This window comes from Polypterus senegalus, chromosome 6 (genome assembly GCF_016835505.1).
Source record: "Polypterus senegalus isolate Bchr_013 chromosome 6, ASM1683550v1, whole genome shotgun sequence".
Taxonomy (NCBI): domain Eukaryota; kingdom Metazoa; phylum Chordata; class Cladistia; order Polypteriformes; family Polypteridae; genus Polypterus; species Polypterus senegalus.
The window spans coordinates 3426399-3443930 of NC_053159.1; the positions used below are offsets into that span (position 1 = coordinate 3426399).

The 17532-nt window shown below is 37.7% G+C and overlaps 1 protein-coding gene across 2 annotated transcripts in view; it reads right to left on the minus strand.

Annotated features, from left to right (window-relative positions):
- epb41l5 (erythrocyte membrane protein band 4.1 like 5) overlaps window positions 1-17532 on the minus strand; it is a 114291-nt gene that overhangs the window by 27489 nt on the left and 69270 nt on the right. The gene's annotated exons all lie outside the window — the stretch shown is intronic.

Sequence of the window (17532 nt, forward strand, 5' to 3'; positions counted from 1 at the left end):
ATGTCTTGTACATGGTGGTGTTACAAAAAATAAAGGCATCTTTTTGGAAAAATGAAGAGAATCAAATTAGGGTGCAAGATTTGATACAGACATTTGGCAAAAATGAGTAAAAACAAGAAGCTATACTCCTCTGTATACGTTATTCTGTGTGGTGTAAACAAACAAAAACACAGACTTTCCAAGGACACCCTAAAAAGATCATTCAAATGGCGTAAACCTTCTGGCAAGGTGGTCCCACAGGCACGTCATGAAAGAGGTTATGAAATTCTATTTTTCTAAACAGTGAAAATTATCTTAACAATCTATAGTGCATTTATAGTCTTTAAATCTGTCTGACAATTGTGCAGTGGTTCCTTAGCAACTACTTCATTTGCATAGAAATGCTTAACTTAAACTGCTGACTAAATAAGAATTAAAATCTCTGACAAGTGGGGATTTAGAGCTCATTCAGAGTTTATTTCCAAGTACACTAATGTGGCGATTATTTTTATTAATGTTTCTGAACAGCAGTGGCGAATGAAGCCTCTGGGACCTACAGAGTCAAAACTGGGGACTCAGTGCAGCAGCAGCAGCGGGACCTCAGCCACCCCCCCCTAAACCCCCTCCCCAGCAGTGAATTTAAAATATCCTTTATGGAGATGTACACAGAGTCAAAATAGGTTGGGATTAGAAATGTTTATGCTGGATTTTCCATGCACAACCCAACAGGAGACATTATATGCTAAGTAAATTCAAATTATACATTTGAATTTATATATACAGTGGGTACGGAAAGTATTCAGGCCCCCTTCTATTTTTCACTCTATTATATTGCAGCCATTTGCTAAAATCATTTAAATTATTTTTTTCCCTCATTAATGTACACACAGCACCCCATATTGACAGACATATTCAGACCCTTTGAACTCTCAGTATTTAGTAGAAGCCCCCTTTTGAGCTCATACAGCCAGGAGTCTTCTTGGGAAAGATGCAACAAGTTTTTCACACCTGGATTTGGGGATCCTCTGCCATTCCTCCTTGCAGATCCTCTCCAGTTCTGTCAGGTTGGATGGTAAACGTTGGTGGACAGCCATTTTTAGGTCTCTCCAGAGATGCTCAATTGGGTTTAAGTCAGGGCTCTGGCTGGGCCATTCAAGAACAGTCACAGACTTGTTGTGAAGCCACTCCTTCGCAATTTTAGCTGTGTGCTTAGGGTCATTGTCTTGTTGGAAGGTAAACCTTCGGCCCAGTCTGAGGTCCTTAGCACTCTGGAGAAGGTTTTTGTCCAGGATATCCCTGTACTTGGCCGCATTCATCTTTCCCTCGATTGCAACCAGTCATCCTGTCCCTGCAGCTGAAAAACACCCCCACAGCATGATGCTGCCACCGCCATGCTTCACTGTGGGGACTGTATTGGACAAGTGATGAGCAGTGCTTGGTTGTCTCCACACATACCCCTTAGAATAAAGGCCAAAAAATTCTAACTTGGAGTTTGCTAAAAGACACCTGAAGGACTCAGATGCTGAGAAATAAGATTCTCTGGTCTGATGAAACCAAGAGAGAACTTTTTGGCCTTAATTCTAAGCGGTATGTGTGGAGACAACCAGGCACTGCTCATCACTTGTCCAATACAGTGCTTCTACTAAATACTGAGCAAAGGGTCTGAATACTTAGGACCAGGTGATATTTCAGTTTTTCTTTTTTAATAAATCTGCAACAATTTCAAAAATTATTTTTTTGTCTGTCAATATGGGGTGCTGTGTGTACATTAATGAGGGGAAAAATTAATGTAAATGATTTTAGCAAATGGCTGCAATATAACAAAGAGTGAAAAATTGAAGGAGGTCTGAATACTTTCCGTACCGTATGTATGCCTCAAAGATATTGGAAAACATTATTACAATATAACAATATTTACACACACAGATATAAATGGACACTCACTGCACTTCTTGAACGTAATCTGTGTGTTCACTTTCCCCACACACAAACAACTGCTGTGTTAAAAGTATTAAATGTACCATTGTAAACCATTATAATAAGCAATATTAGGGGCGAAACATTAGCCAAAAATGGTGATAAGCAATCTCAAGGGAAATTAGAATGTTAAAAAGCATCTTTGATATGTGGATATGAAGCATCATACAGTACCAGATTAAAGTATGTGCAATTATTATTTTTTGTTAAAAACACACATACTGTGATACAGGGTGATTCTAATGGGCAGACCCCGAGTTATGATGTATTTCTGTATTAATAAAGTAGCAATCCAAATGAAAAAGATCATAGTATTCCTGGATAAATGTACGAACGAGGGAGGCATGGCACTCTTTTTGACTTAAGTGCAAGTTACTTCCAGCAGGATGGGGAAACCTGTCACAAGTCAGCTCGTAGCAAGGAACAAACTATATTGTTTTTTTGGCAATCGCGTCATTTCAAAAGGGACTATGACCACCTTGTTTCGTTCCCTACACCTGTCTCAATCGGATTTCTTCCTTTGAGAAGCACTAAAAGGAAAAAGAGTGTACAAGAACAAGCCTCATACGCTGGAGCAATTACAGTGAAACATGAAATAGGAAATTGCTGCCATCACCGCTTTAATTCTTGCAGATACCTCTGCCAATATGGAGCGCCTTCTTGCAAACACAGATCAATACTGACTGTGATTAGATCGTTTACACATATATCAAGGTATGCACTGCATTTATTTTGTTTCTATCACTTCATTATTATTATGTGAGTAACATCATAACTCACCCATTAGAATCACCCTGTAGAAGGCAGACCTACACACCACACCAGACATAAAAGGTTAACCAGAACCTTTTGAGGCATTAATGTGTCTTATGAAACAATCTGCTGTAAGTCCTGGATGAATCATCTACCCTGGTAAAATATAAAGCCTTCAAAATGTAATTTTACAATTCTATTTACTCTGAAACCCTTGATAATTACACAATATTGCAGCAAGTGACAGCACACACCTAGGTTTGAGAGCATGCATTGGTTCAGTGTGTTGCCACACACTCCAAACAGGTAAATCTGAACGGGTCTGTGCCTGAACAAATCACCCAGCATTTTGTAATGACGGGGCTTACAAGAAAGACATCTAAAACCACCAAGATTTTCCCAGCTGTAAAACAAACAACTTTAATGTTTAAGAATTCAACTGCAACAACATAAGCAAACTCACAAAGTGGCAGAGGAAGTGTCGAGGAATGTTTACACTCCAAAACTGACTGGACGCAGACAGCTGTGGACATTTTGTAGACAGCACACCCTGTTCTGTTCATGGTACAAAATAGCATGTGTGTGTGTGGCACGGTGCTGAAGTAGAATCATTCCACACATGTCCTTCTCTTCAAATGTGTCCATGTTGCTGTTGTCTAGCACATGGCCAGTCACAAAAAAATCTGAGGGCACATGGTCATAGGCAGACAAACATGCTCACACGGATGACAGGACACCATTGCTGAGGAAATTTGCGCCACATGGACCCTTAAACGCTACTCAGACGCACAAAGTATAAAACGGGCCATCACTCTATTAAAAGTTTGCCGATTCTGTTCAACTCTTATCCTTCAGAACACAGAGAGATGCCACATCACTCCGGTCCTACCATCAATCCCATAAGATAAGAATGTAACACTGCTCTACCAGCAAGCCTGTTTCAGAGCTGAAGCTGCTGCATCAATGCAAATAACAGCATGTCTTTGTCAGCTCTTTGTGTGTTTCTGAAAATAAGATGTTTTACAGCCGAATTTCCTTCATCATAGTGTAACTTAAGTAGAAACTCTTCACTCACAATTGTGTACCGACATATACCACCAATACCATCATAAAATTTGCAGATGACCCAACAGGGCTAATTTCCAAAAATTAAGAATCAGGTTAAGAATGGTGCTTAGTGAACAACCTATCCTTCAACACAGAAGATCACACGATGAGGATCATGCTCCATTTTTCATCAATGGTGACAGGGTAGATTGGGTATCAAGCTTTAGGTTCCTGGGGGATACACATCACCAGGGACCTTTAATGGACAGCTAACACCACGGCACTGCTAAAGCCACAGCAATGGCCAATTGTCTTAAGAATGTGGAAAAAAGCTGGCCTCCCCTGACAGGTGCCACTGACCCACTACAGGCTGCACCACAGAGAGTATTTTAACCCATTGTATTGGTGTGTGGGACCTCAGCTGCTGATCAGAAAGCTCTACAGCGGGTTATGCTGACAGCACAGAGGATAGTTGGGGTACAGCTTCCAGTGCTTGAGGACATCCATAGCACACACTGCCTCAGGAAAGCCACCAGCATCTGCATGGATTCCACTCACCCATGCCACAGTCTATCTGAACGTCTCCCATCCGGCAAACACTACAGAGCCTTTCATGCATGGACCTCAAGGCTCAGAGACAGTTACATCTCAAGAGCTATAAACGCACTCAATCAGTCCATTAAGTGCTCCTGGTAGAGCAGTTTGCATTATATGTATATGAACATTGTACTTATGCTTTCACATTGTATATTTTATTTATTCCCCTTAAAATTTCTTGCATTAGAAATTTGTTATTTTTTGTATGCCTCTTGATGTCCAAGCGCAGCTACGTCATTGTAGAGCACCCCTGGAAAAATTGTGTGTAAAGGGCCTTGCACAAGGACCCAACGGAGTAAGATCCCTTTTGGCAGTAACAGGATTTGAACTGGCAATCTTCTGGATATCAGCTTAAATCCTTAACCTCAGAGCCACCATTGCACAAATATCTTTTTAATTTTGTTTTATTGTGCTATTTATGTCATTTCACAGAAAGATTTATGGAGGAGATGCACATTGAATCTCATTGTACTGTGTACAATGACAATGGAATTCAATTCATTTTAATACGTGTCCTGCCGTTATGGTACACATTTCCTTATTCCATCACGATGGGAGTTAAAAGATTCACAAACACGACCACCAACCGAGCTCCGAGTCTTCGTCTCGTAAACCGTTTAATTTCTTGGTATATTAAAGGTGTTGCCGCTATATTGAGGTATTAAAAACACATGCAGATGGTCCCACAGGTCTGCCCAATGTGGTGCCCACTCTGCACTGACAACCCTATACACTGTAAAGATACAGCAGCCTGACAATGTCACATTACGACTGTGTCACACTAGCAGAATATTCCAGCCTAGATTATTTTCTCGGGTGTCTTCCAGAGTACATTTTTCATCTGGAATACAACCTTAGGCCTCGCACAGCCAGCAGACACCACTGACTTAACTGTAGCCAAGATAAAGAAGATGATTCTTTTTGCTGTGGAAGCAGCACTTCAGTTACTGCAAATGAGATGAGTTTGCACACGATGTGTATGTGGCTGGTGAGGGTTCAAAATTTTGACGGAACAGAATGACAAGTCACAGGTCTGCATGTGCACAGAAGTGTGAAATCAAAGCTCCTTAGAAGCATAACCCAAAAAAAAAAAAAATTAGAAAGAATAAAAAATGAAACCTTTCAATTTTGGTGGACTTACCCTCACATAAATTTACAGAATAACAAGTTAATGAAAAAACAAACAAACTTTGGTATAAAACTTGCTTTACTCCAAGCCCAGTAGTTAACTGGGTCCATGTCAAAAGACATCATTTTTGAAGTGATGGAATTATTAAGGACTTCTACCTCTTAAGATGAAATGGCTTACAAATCTCCACTGAAATGCAAAGAAATGGTTTTGCGGTTTACTTTATGAAAACAAACAAATAAACAAATGCTAACAGTCAAACCTGTCACACGAAGAAGTTCGCCAATGACTGGCCTGGATGAAAGTCCAAAAGCAGGATTAAAAATTGCAAATTACTGGTAAATGCCAGTTCATACTGCTGAAAGCATGTGAGCTTACAAAATCCAAGTTTCATTATGCTGCAGGTTCTGGCTTGTTTTGTCAAATTAAGAAAGCTTATAACTGCACTGTGGGAACAAGAATTGTGTATATGAGTTATGCAATAAAGCTGAGTAAGTATTTCATTATTGGGACACACCAAGCTCACTATTTTTGCATTGCCTTTTTCCCGTATCCTAGTTATCCATTTCAAGAATCAATTTATCCCAAGTGCATTGTCACTAGAAACATGAATACTATTTTTACAAGCAGGAGAACAAAACAGGAACTCCTCGATCCCAGATACTGTAGGGCACAGGCACCCGCAGAGCTAGCACATAACATGCCAGTTTGTATATGGACTGTGGGAGAGAGCCCACAGAAGTATAGCAAGATTGTGCCCCACATACAAGGTACGTGTCTGTGCCACATGTGATGCCACCATAGGACAGCAATTTTTTTTTTCCATAGTAAGAGAATTAAGAAACATTAGCTGCAATACCTGTGCTTTGTGTGTTATCTACAATAAATAAGCTTAAACAAAGACATTACAGACAACCAGCTCTATTAACAGGCCTGCCACATGGCAATCTCTTCATCACAGCCACTGATGCCAAAAAATTATTAGAGCTTGATTTCAGTCCACACCTCATTTGTGGTTTATAGAAGTTACCAGTGAGCAGGCACACACTCCAACCTTCAGTAAAAAAAAAAAATGTAATTCACATTGGAAAAACGTGTGTCATTAATAAGTCGGTTGGATGTACAGTTCTAAAATTAACAAAAAATAAATAAACAGTCAAAGTGTAAGATACAGTGGGGAAAAAAGTGTTGAGGACCCCGATTATGTAGAAAAATAGGTCTCATTCAAAAAGAGAAAAAAAAAAACCCTTAAAACAACCTTATTTAATTGAGACACCAAACGGCCACACGTCTGCATAAAACCTTACAGTTCTCTTTTTAATTTTCTTGCTTTATAGTCATTCTAGTGTGTGTTTAGACCAAAGTGTGCATGTGTATTTATTTACTTATGTATTTTTTTTAAAAAAGCTTCTGTAAAAAAGCCAAATTTCACCCTGGCGACAAATAAATTTCCATCAAACTCCTAGTATGTATGTCTCACGTATGTCTCCCCATAAACTAATGCTAGTGAGAAAAGTAAAAACGCTAAGGAAATGGAGAAAGTCCATCTTCATACTTCATCCCAAAAAATATCCAATTTAACCAGACTTCTAAGAAAAAACTTCCCCGTACTCCTGTACTGTATTCCCAGACTTTACACTTCTCTAACCACAATCAACCAATAAGTTAAGACCAGGATACACCATCTCATCAGGGAAGACCCAATCAATAAATAAAATAAATTTATGGCACATCATAAAGAATACATGGAGCAAAATAAGTGATATTGCTGGGGGGAAAAATGTTTGTGATAATGGGAGGCTGATAAATAGTTTAACGTCTACTAGCCATACTGAGCATTTGAATTTTGAAGATATTACGAGAAGATCCACAATAAACCTACATGACAAGTTATCTGAAATACAGCATCTGTGAGGAGTAGGACTGAAACTGCGCCATGAGTAGTGACAGCCGATCATCTTCTCGGCTGGATGTCTGAGGTGACTAGCAAACACTGTCTGAAACTTCTACAAACTATCCTCAAAATTCAAGTGCTCAGTATTAAGACCAGGAATATTTTTCTAAAAGAACACAAATCCTGACGCTACTTTTTTTTGCCCTCCATTCAGACACAAGTCTCATCCCCTTTTCTAAGGGCACAAGGTGATTGGGAGTACATGCCTAATAAACGCCACTACAACTAATACCCAATACAAACAAACTGCTACTATTGAACCACAGTTCCCATCATGAATGCACAAACAAAACACAACCAGAATAATCAAACCAGTCACTCTTGAAAGAGTGTGGTCAGTGCAGAATTTAGAAAAGACAGACCATCCTACTCAAGAAATGAAAAAAAAAAAAAAAAGATAAAGCAGCAACATGCTGTTTAGAAATAAAGCAACAAAAAACTTTTAAAAATGTTTTTAATCAAGTGAACTGGATAAAAAATAAATACACAGTAATGAACCTACTGCAGCAAGTTTCAAATGATTATGTTTTTTTGCTATTTTACCTTGTTTCAGAAATTAAATGTATATTAAACTAAATATGTCATTATTTATATATAGAATGTGTATATTTTACAATCCTAAACCTACTTACTCCAATTCAGGGATGTGAGGGGGTCTGAGTCTATGACAGTAGTACGTGTCACAAGGCAGGAACCAAGTCTGGACAGGACTCAGACGCACGCAGGAATTTAGGGTCACAAGTTAACTCAACTTGTAGTGCATTGGAGGAAAACCCAAACCAACATGACCAGTGAAACTAGCAGTGTTCATTTCAGCTGTCCCTGACGAATTCACTGGGAATATGGAAACTCCACATAAATGATGATCTGAGCAGAATATGACCCCAAGTTACTGACCAGCAATGCTAGCCACTCTGCCAGATATATTATTTAGATATTTACTTTGTACACACTCTGTATATAAATAAAGTCAATGTGCACAGAAGTATCAGGTTTTTGTTATTTCTTGCATTTGTAAGCACAAAAAAAAATGAAGCTTGAAATATTTTGGCTTTAATAAACTTGTTTCTATATTTAAACAAAAGGCACAATAAAATGTTGCACTCACTATCCACATAAGGTAACAGAGTACATAGACAGTATATGTGCACACATAAACAACTGTAACTCAGCTTAAAAGGCAGCCACTAAGCCAGTAAATGGCTAATGAAGTAACACCTTCACGTGCTCCACTGAAAGAAAGGTACTTTTGGAATGTGGGGTTGGAAACACCCATCAGTGTCCCTCTTTATTGCCATTTCTTTTTTATGAAGGCATCTGATGGGCTTCATCGCAGGTTGTCCCTGACAGCTGCAGTTTCACCAAATTGCTTCAAGTTCAGTCTTTCCATTCCACTTAAAAATCTCACTCTCTCTTTTGTTGTATGGCACACTGGACAGGATGCATTTCCTGCACTCTTCCATGGGTAACAGTCAATCACAGTTTTCTGCTTTAAGGCAGGATTAGGAGGCAACAATCCACAACCAATGAACATCCAACAGGGAAGCCTGCATCACGGGTTGAGAGAAGGTGTGAATTGTGTCTCATTAACAGGAGTAAATGAACAAGGTGCATAAATGAAGAAGGCAGAGAGAGTGAGGAAGCAGGCCAGTCAGCAAGAGACACAAGAAAGTGGAGAGACAAAGGGAAGCTGCACTGAAACTGTGGACAACTTGAGTTCCCTTGTAATTTTCCTATTTTGCATTTCTCGGCTCTCAGTTCTTATGTTCTTAATAAAGTCTCTCTATTATATAAAAAAAAAAAAAAAATCTTGGAAGGAGACGAGATGTCTCAGAGACACTTTCACGTCCCGTGAGACGACAAGAGCTTATGCAAAGAGATTTGAAAAAGTCCTGTGTAGTTATGTCGGACATTTCTTGTAGAGAGAAAGAAATGATATTCACTCACTCGCTAATACACAAGCGAGGCGAGCATGTCGGCAAGACGATGCCATGGAAGAAAGAGACAATTGTTTAGCCGGTAATGTGCAAGCAATGTGAGCACGTCTGCAAAACGAAACATCTTAGGAGAGAGATGCCCATAGTAGTTCCTTTCAATCACCTGACATCTCTACATTTCAATTTTCTTCTGACAATTTCAATAGTTTCTATGACCCCGGGCTTTTTACAGCATGGGATTACACATCTAGTCTATATATTAGATCAATACTTGTTAGTATGGGTGTTTTTTGTATTGTTTGCAATATTGAAAATAACAATATTCAATATCATCATGACGCTTCATTAAGAGGTGTCAGTCACTGTTAAAAGGACATTCATCTTCATTAATTACTACATAGCCACAGCGTGTACGGCATAATAAAAGTAAATAATTCAGGACACTTGAGCTGTCAGCAGCAAGACTGTAGTATTTACCAAACTCCAAAGTGTATTAGCAGAGGGACTTTGAGCACTGTCAAACCATTTGTGTGTGCCAATACTAGTGTAATGGGAGATGTTGAGGGGAAAAAAAAGACGAAATATACAAGGAAAAGATGAAATTACTGAGAAGGAAATACATGCACTTCATTCATCAGCAAGGGAAAAGGTAACATCTACACACACAATATGAGAAAATAAAAGATTAGACATTTTGCTGCTATTACCTTAAGATAAAAACTGGGATAACAGAAATTGATGTATCACTTTTAATTGAATTACGTAACCATATTATCTGCTTTTTTCTTCTTCTTGTAATCTCTAGGACTTCGTAAAGAGAGAACACAGCCTGGATGTAAAATATAGGGTGGAAGCAGCAGGGTATTTTAACACGTGTGAATGCAAACTAAAAGCCATTATTACTCTGAATGCATTTGTTAAAACACGATTCACTGAGCAATTACAACCTCGCATGTGAATAAACCTACTTGGCCAGCAGAGCGTAAATGATTGATAAAAGCAGAGTCTCAGGGGAGTCTGGGAGCAGACATACAGAGCACAGCTCAAGGCCATCCAGCTCACTACAGCTCCTAGAAGTAGAGGAAATGATATAATAGCTTGCTTCATGTTTGTTTGCAAACATTTTTACTGCCGAACCTCTGTTCTCATCGTGTCGACGCTCCTCGACTCTTAAGAGTTAGTGGCAAAGCGCTGCCATCATAGGAGGCTGTTACTAGGCACACTGACACCATAACTCTGCATAGACTGTTGGGCCACAAAGATAATCCTTGCGGCATGGGATGCAGATGTTGGTGGTCTTGGTATAAAATTTCATTAGCAATACTGTGGTAACATAGTATATACAGGATATCTCTCTCTCTCTCTCTCTACACACACACACACAAATATCTATTATATATATATATCTATCCGTCCACTTTAATTTCTACTCTATCACTGCCTTTAATTTTGATAGTTTCATTGTGCAAAACTTTTCAAATATACAAAATATTTAATATGGACTGCATTGTACCAGTATTGAATGACCAGATTTTACTATCAGGCCTTGAAAAATGGCAGGAGATACCCTTCACCTACTGGCATTAACCACACCAATCCCAATTGTAGGGAATTTTGTCAGTGCCGAGCGCTGAGGCAATAAATCTGACAAGACGATCAAACCCCAATCTTAGTGTTTAAGAGTGTTTAATGTGTACAGAAAGGGGAAATCGACAATGCAACACAATCTTATTCCAGACATGATGTGGACAGTGGGCATGGGGGGGGCACATGTTTTTTTTTTGAAAAAGAATTAGCCAAAAACATGCCTAAAATGTCATTGTTGATTGCTGGAATTTGTAATCTCTACCTGTAAAGGATTTTTTTTTAGCCACCATCTTTTCTAATCCGTTAAGGAGGCCAAAGTGCACATAAGGAAAAACACCCCAGTTTTTTTTAAAAACATATGAGAGTTAAATCAATTATCATCTACACTTCTGTGATCATTTTGTTTGGCTTTTGCCACTCACATATAGAAATGTGGTTTGTCTGAGGTTACAGTGCTAAAGTTCTGGCCGTGATCAATCAGTTTCTCTTGTTGTTTCCTAGGAGTAAACATGGCTGCTCCGCTGTCTGTTTGTACCGTAGAAGAGCGGTGACCAACTTTTTAGGATCTAAAGGTGTACCCGGGTGTGATACTTATTATTATTATTATTATTTTAAAACTTGTTAAAATGTGAAACACCAAAACAGATGTGATCACAAGATTTCTTCACCTCTGAAAACCACAAAACTGGGCGTGGATCATTTTAAGAGATCAAGGAGAATTTATGAAATAATAAAAAATATCAGAACGACGGGCATGATCATGACAGTTCTAACCTGGTGCCACCACTTCGCCTGTAAGTTCTGTATGGTCCAGTTTAATCTGGCAGCATTATATTCAATAAACCAATTTATCATAAAAATGATGGCAGCCAATACCCACACAGTTGATCTCTGCCACACTCAATATATTTAGTTCACAACTTTTTTTAATGCATTTTATATTCTTGTATTTTACAAAAGAGATGTTCCAAAATCAAAGCTATGTATTCTTTCCATTTATTTCTTGTCCAATTTTGGAATACTTGGAATTACTGTCCTTACAATGTGCATGGAGTTTTAGCCTTCCAAGATCTAGTGTAAAGTATGCAGTACGTATATGTTACTATTAAAACAAATTAACTTCGTCTAGCCCCTCCACTACCTCTTAAGAGTAATAGCAGCATTTTAATTCAAACACACAATTCTATATAAAAAAAAAAAAGCTGCATGCAAGCTTAAAAAAAAGTTTAGGTGTACAGATTGGAAATATGGAAAAATACAGAAAATGATAAAAGCAAAAGACAGGAAGGGGAAAAACAAACAATGCATAAAAAGTAATTTAATAATATAAAAAAAAAAAAAAACAAACAAAAAAAACCACAGTATTACACACACTCTGCTAGCAATATATTGTTAAGGCAAATTTCCAGAATTTCTAAGATGTCACCAATGTTAGGCCATAATATAATGAAGGGAGCGAAGGAAGTGTAGGACAGCAACCAGCTGACAGCATGCAAAACTCAACTTGGCCTCCATTAGTTGTCCTCTTTAAGCAGAGCAAAGCGATCAAAACCAAGCAAATCACTTGGAAGCATAATCTGATTTGATGTTCATTAAAAAAGTATTCAATAACCCTTTCCAGCTTGAAACTTTGCCTACAGAGAACTAAAACAAAAATGTATACATTTAAACTTAAGCTACAGTTGTGGAAGGAAGTAAGATGCCATTCAATTTTTCTGGAGTCTTGTGAGCAGACTTTCCTCTTTGTGTGTTCACTCAACCAGAGAAAAATGCAAAGTCTCTTATAATTAAGTGACTGAAGTCGCCAGATTAATTGAATTTTATCAGAATACTACATTTCTCAAATTGTTTACCAGCCTTCAATCCTGAAATTCCACAACTGGAAAGGGTTAACAAGAAATTCCCATAGAGCGTCACCAAAGGCCACGTGCACATTCATATGCATTAATTCAAGGGAGAAGAGCTTCTTTATTTATTCTTACTGTACCGCCACCAATGCAAATGGCCACTTTTCTTCCAAGACATTGCTATCTCTGAGCACTGCTCCCACCACCAAAGAGATAAAAGCCATCTAAAATTAACTGATTGGATTGAAAGCTGAAAACCACAAAAAATGAACTGATGAAGCATAGCAGCAAAGAGAAAAAAATCTAAAAGAATCGTGAGATCATCAGAATAACCATCAATCCGATTGCTTGATTAGCATTATTATTACAAGGCAAGCAAGGTAAGATGACTTAAAAGCAAAATACATACCTTGTTTCAAGAAAAACACTTAATATCTGGTCAAATAAAGCTAGAATAATAAAGGAACAGGTATCATCTTATTATTTCTGGGTATATCTCAGGTCATACCTAGAAGTGTGAAAAATGAAATAATCCTGACCATTAAAGCCTATTCACACTTGCCAACTTTTGGAGACTATGCACTTGGAGACACTAAGCAAATGGGGCCGTCACATTTTAGAAATCGATTAACATATTTGATTATTAGACATATCTATTCATTTTACATTATGAGGACAAGACGATAGGAAAAATACATAAAGAATTTCAAAATATGTATACACATGTTGTTCATAACAAGAATGCACCATTCAAGCACCAAAACCTCAAGAGATGCAGAATAAACCGCCAAATGTGCATTAAAATCAAACCAAATATAAAACATTTGGGAAAGTGAGCATTAAAGCAAACACAGAACTTAAGTGATTTTCATCAGCTAGACGGTCTTGTTAGTGACTTGTACTGTATATTAACAGCTGAGCGACTGCATTCAGTTTCCAAGTGTCAACTTTAAGATACTGTCATAATTTCTCTGATCATGATGCTGCCATAAGGCTTATTAACAATGCTGAAGACCCTTTAAGAATCAGTGGTGGACTAATACAAGAGTAGTGTGACTTTCAAGATCTTAGTCAGTTAGCACTTCACAGCTGGCTATAGGAGAAGAAAGGGATTACAAGCTTCACATTGGGAAATTCTATAGGAGTGAAATTTCAACTGGGTAACCATCATTGTGATTTATACTATATTATTTAAAATGGTGGTATTCTGACACAACTTTGACCTTTTATTTCATTCCCTCATAAGGAGTACTAGGGTGTTGTACCGTGTTAATCATTATGAATGTAGTGAGAAGTCAAGTGAAATTACACCCTTTATTGGCTAACTAAAAAAATTACAATATGTAAAGGTTTGAGGGAACTCAGGTCCCTTCTTTAGCTTGCATATTGTAATCTTTTTAGTTAGTCAATTAAAGATGTCATTTTTCTTGACTTCTCACTATTTCCTTATAAAATATTGAATTATCAGTGAATATTGGCTAATCCAGAAATAACATTTTGTTGCTTGTACTTTCAACAGTATGTGTTTTTCCAAATTTGTAAAACCTGGCAGGAGTGCATAATACAACTTTAGAAAGCACATCATTTGACTCCAAATTGCAGTTGCTTCCTGGGTAATCTCCATAAAATTATTTTCTGACCAAAACATGCATTAAAAGGTTCCTACAGTCAGAGTAAAGAATCATTCAAAACACCACCGATTTTCCAGACTACCATTACTAAAAAGGAATTAGCAACAGCTGGACAAATCTTAAAGTTTACTAACAAGCTGCTTGGGTACCACAACAGTTCTAACAATCCGCAACATACAGGTGCCGGTCATAAAATTAGAATATCGTGACAAAGTTGACTTATTTCAGTAATTCCATTCAAAAAGTGAAACTTGTATATTAGATTCATTCATTACACACAGACTGATGTATTTTAAATGATTATTTCTTTTAATTTTGATGATTATAACTGACAAAACCCAGTATCTCGGAAAATTAGAATATCAATTAAGACCAATGCAAAAAAGGATTTTTAGAAATGTTGGCCAACTGAAAGGTATGAACATGAAAAGTATGAGCATGTACAGCACTCAATATTTAGTTGGGGCTCCTTTGGCCTGGATTACTGCAGCAATGCAGCGTGGCACGGAGTCGATCAGTCTGTGGCACTGCTCAGGTGTTACGAGAGCCCATGTTGCTCTGATAGTGGCCTTCAGCTCTTCTGAATTGTTGGCTCTGACGTATTGCATCTTCCTCTTCACAATACTCCATAGATTTTCTATGGGGTTATGGTCAGGCGAGTTTGCTGGCCAATCAAGAACATGGATACCATGGTCCTTAAACCAGGTACTGGTAGCTTTGGCACTGTGTGCAGGTGCCAGGTCCTGTTGGAAAATGAAATCTGTATCTCCATAAAGTTCGTCAGCAGCAGGAAGCATGAAGTGCTCTAAAACTTCCTGGTATTTTTGCCATCTTATAATGTGGTGATTGCAGCCATTTCTCAACTCTCTGTGAATGGTACTCATGGCCAATGGTCAATGGACAATTTGCATATCATTGATCACATGGCCCACTGTTAGTCAATGCTGCTAGTTCGGTCATTAGGCCACGGTACTGTTTATAAGGTTGGAGAAACCTACAGTCAACTGAGACTGAGGAAGTCACTTGGAGTGATGAAACATATTGGAAAGAGGGGGAAGAAAAAAAAAAAAAAAAACCACCACTGTCCAGATGAACAGAATCAGCTTTCTAGAATTTCCTTACCTGGATTATTGAGCATTATGATTATTATCATATTCTCATAAAAAAAACAATATGTGGCAACCGGGCCAGCACTGAAGTAGCAAACATTCTTATGTGTTAACACCTTGGCAAGCATCATTAGTTTCTGTATTCTGTTGCAAGTTTATCCATGTTACCATACTATAATTGCATTTTTATCCAATAAAAACAATATACATACATAATCTGGAGAGTGACCCTGTAAACACCCTTTTATTATGAAAGTTGACATATCAAGTTGCTTTTGAAAAACCATGAAAAAGCCGAAGTAAGCTCTCATGGATTCAACCCCAAAAGATGCCTGGCAGTTTTATCTAGTAATCTAAGTGCAGGTATTCAGGAAGTGAGCGCTAGTACGATGACATGGACAATGCATGGACATAATTTTTCACATTAATGATTAGGATGCAAACACAGCATAATGAGTGCTAGGGTTGTGTACTGCCAGAAAATTTTACCTAAAAAGGTTGATTTTTAAATTTTTATTATTATTATTATTTTTTTTAAAACAAGATAGAATGTTATTAAGTGTAACAAAATCATGTAAATTCCAGATTGTCACTATAAACACAACAGGAAAGGTCTATCTAGTGTAGACAGCAGTATTAATGGAGATTCAGTACACGCCCTTTACATGCCACGTTCTGAAACCAACACACAGCCTGATGTCACAACTGGGACAGTAGAAGTGTGTTTCTTTGCACACTTTTGCTATAACATTTTTTTCTGTCATTTGAAAATGAAATGGTAGAGCGTCTGTGCCTGATCCATATGATCAAAATGCACCTTGTGTTGTTATAAGCTACCACAGCCCAAGGCTTAGTGACTTCCACATTTCCCCTGACAGGAACATTGAACGTCTTTCTTGTATTTCTACTTGATGACAAATATTTTGCCTTTTTGCCAAGCACTTGCACCAAAGTGAACCTAAAGGGGGCCAAAACTTAACAAGCATATCAGGACAATTCAGTTGTACAGTGCCATATGCATCAGATTCACTATCCATATGAACGTCTGTCTGATGACCAGTTTGCATCGTCACTACTGCTACACTGCTTGATTCAACTAACAGTTCAGTTTCAGTTTGTTCTAAAAGTTGTTTTACAGATTCTTGTTTATGCTCCATTATGTTTTGCTTGAAGGATCTACCCCACTCAATACTACTGATGAGTTACATTAAAGTGACAAAACACATAGAAAAGGTCATGATTGTTTGCAGCATAAAGTTATTTTAACCACAGGATGGCAGCAGAATACGGTCCAGAGAGTTATTTGGGCTTAACATTGTAAAGCAGAGCATTCAACGTCAGCTTGAGTACGACTCGGGCTTAACCTTATTTACTTACACAGAACTCTGAGCCACAGTCATGCTCTGGTTAATGCAAAGGAGGTTAAACAAAATCTATACTTACAATTATATACACATCACTATACTCTTCCCAATAGAAGAACTCTGTGATTCACTAGATTTCTATTACATTTTGCATAAATGTTAAGCAGCACTTGATAGCCCATTAATGACAGCAGGACTGCAAAAACAATCTTCTTTAACATTTCCAAAACTAATTATTATATTCCACAAATATTAAACAATGCACAATTGATTTTATAAAACAAATCCGTATGAATGCTAGTTGTTGATGCATCTCATAACTATTTTCCTTTCATACTACTATGATTAAATAAAAAAAAAAAAAAAAAAAAAACAATTGTTTGAAATTTCACTAGAAGCAGAATCAATCTCTGACACTGGTTTTCTTACAACCTAATTAGGCCAGATAAAGCAAGTCATCAGGTCATTATAAGACATGTTTTACATTTTAAGAAGTGATCTGCACATTTACAAGCTTCAAAAATAGTAAAGGTTAAAACAAATGCAAACAAAAATGATCAGTTATAGTCTGTAATATAACTATAACTAATATAACTAATCTATCAATTTTCATTCATCTTA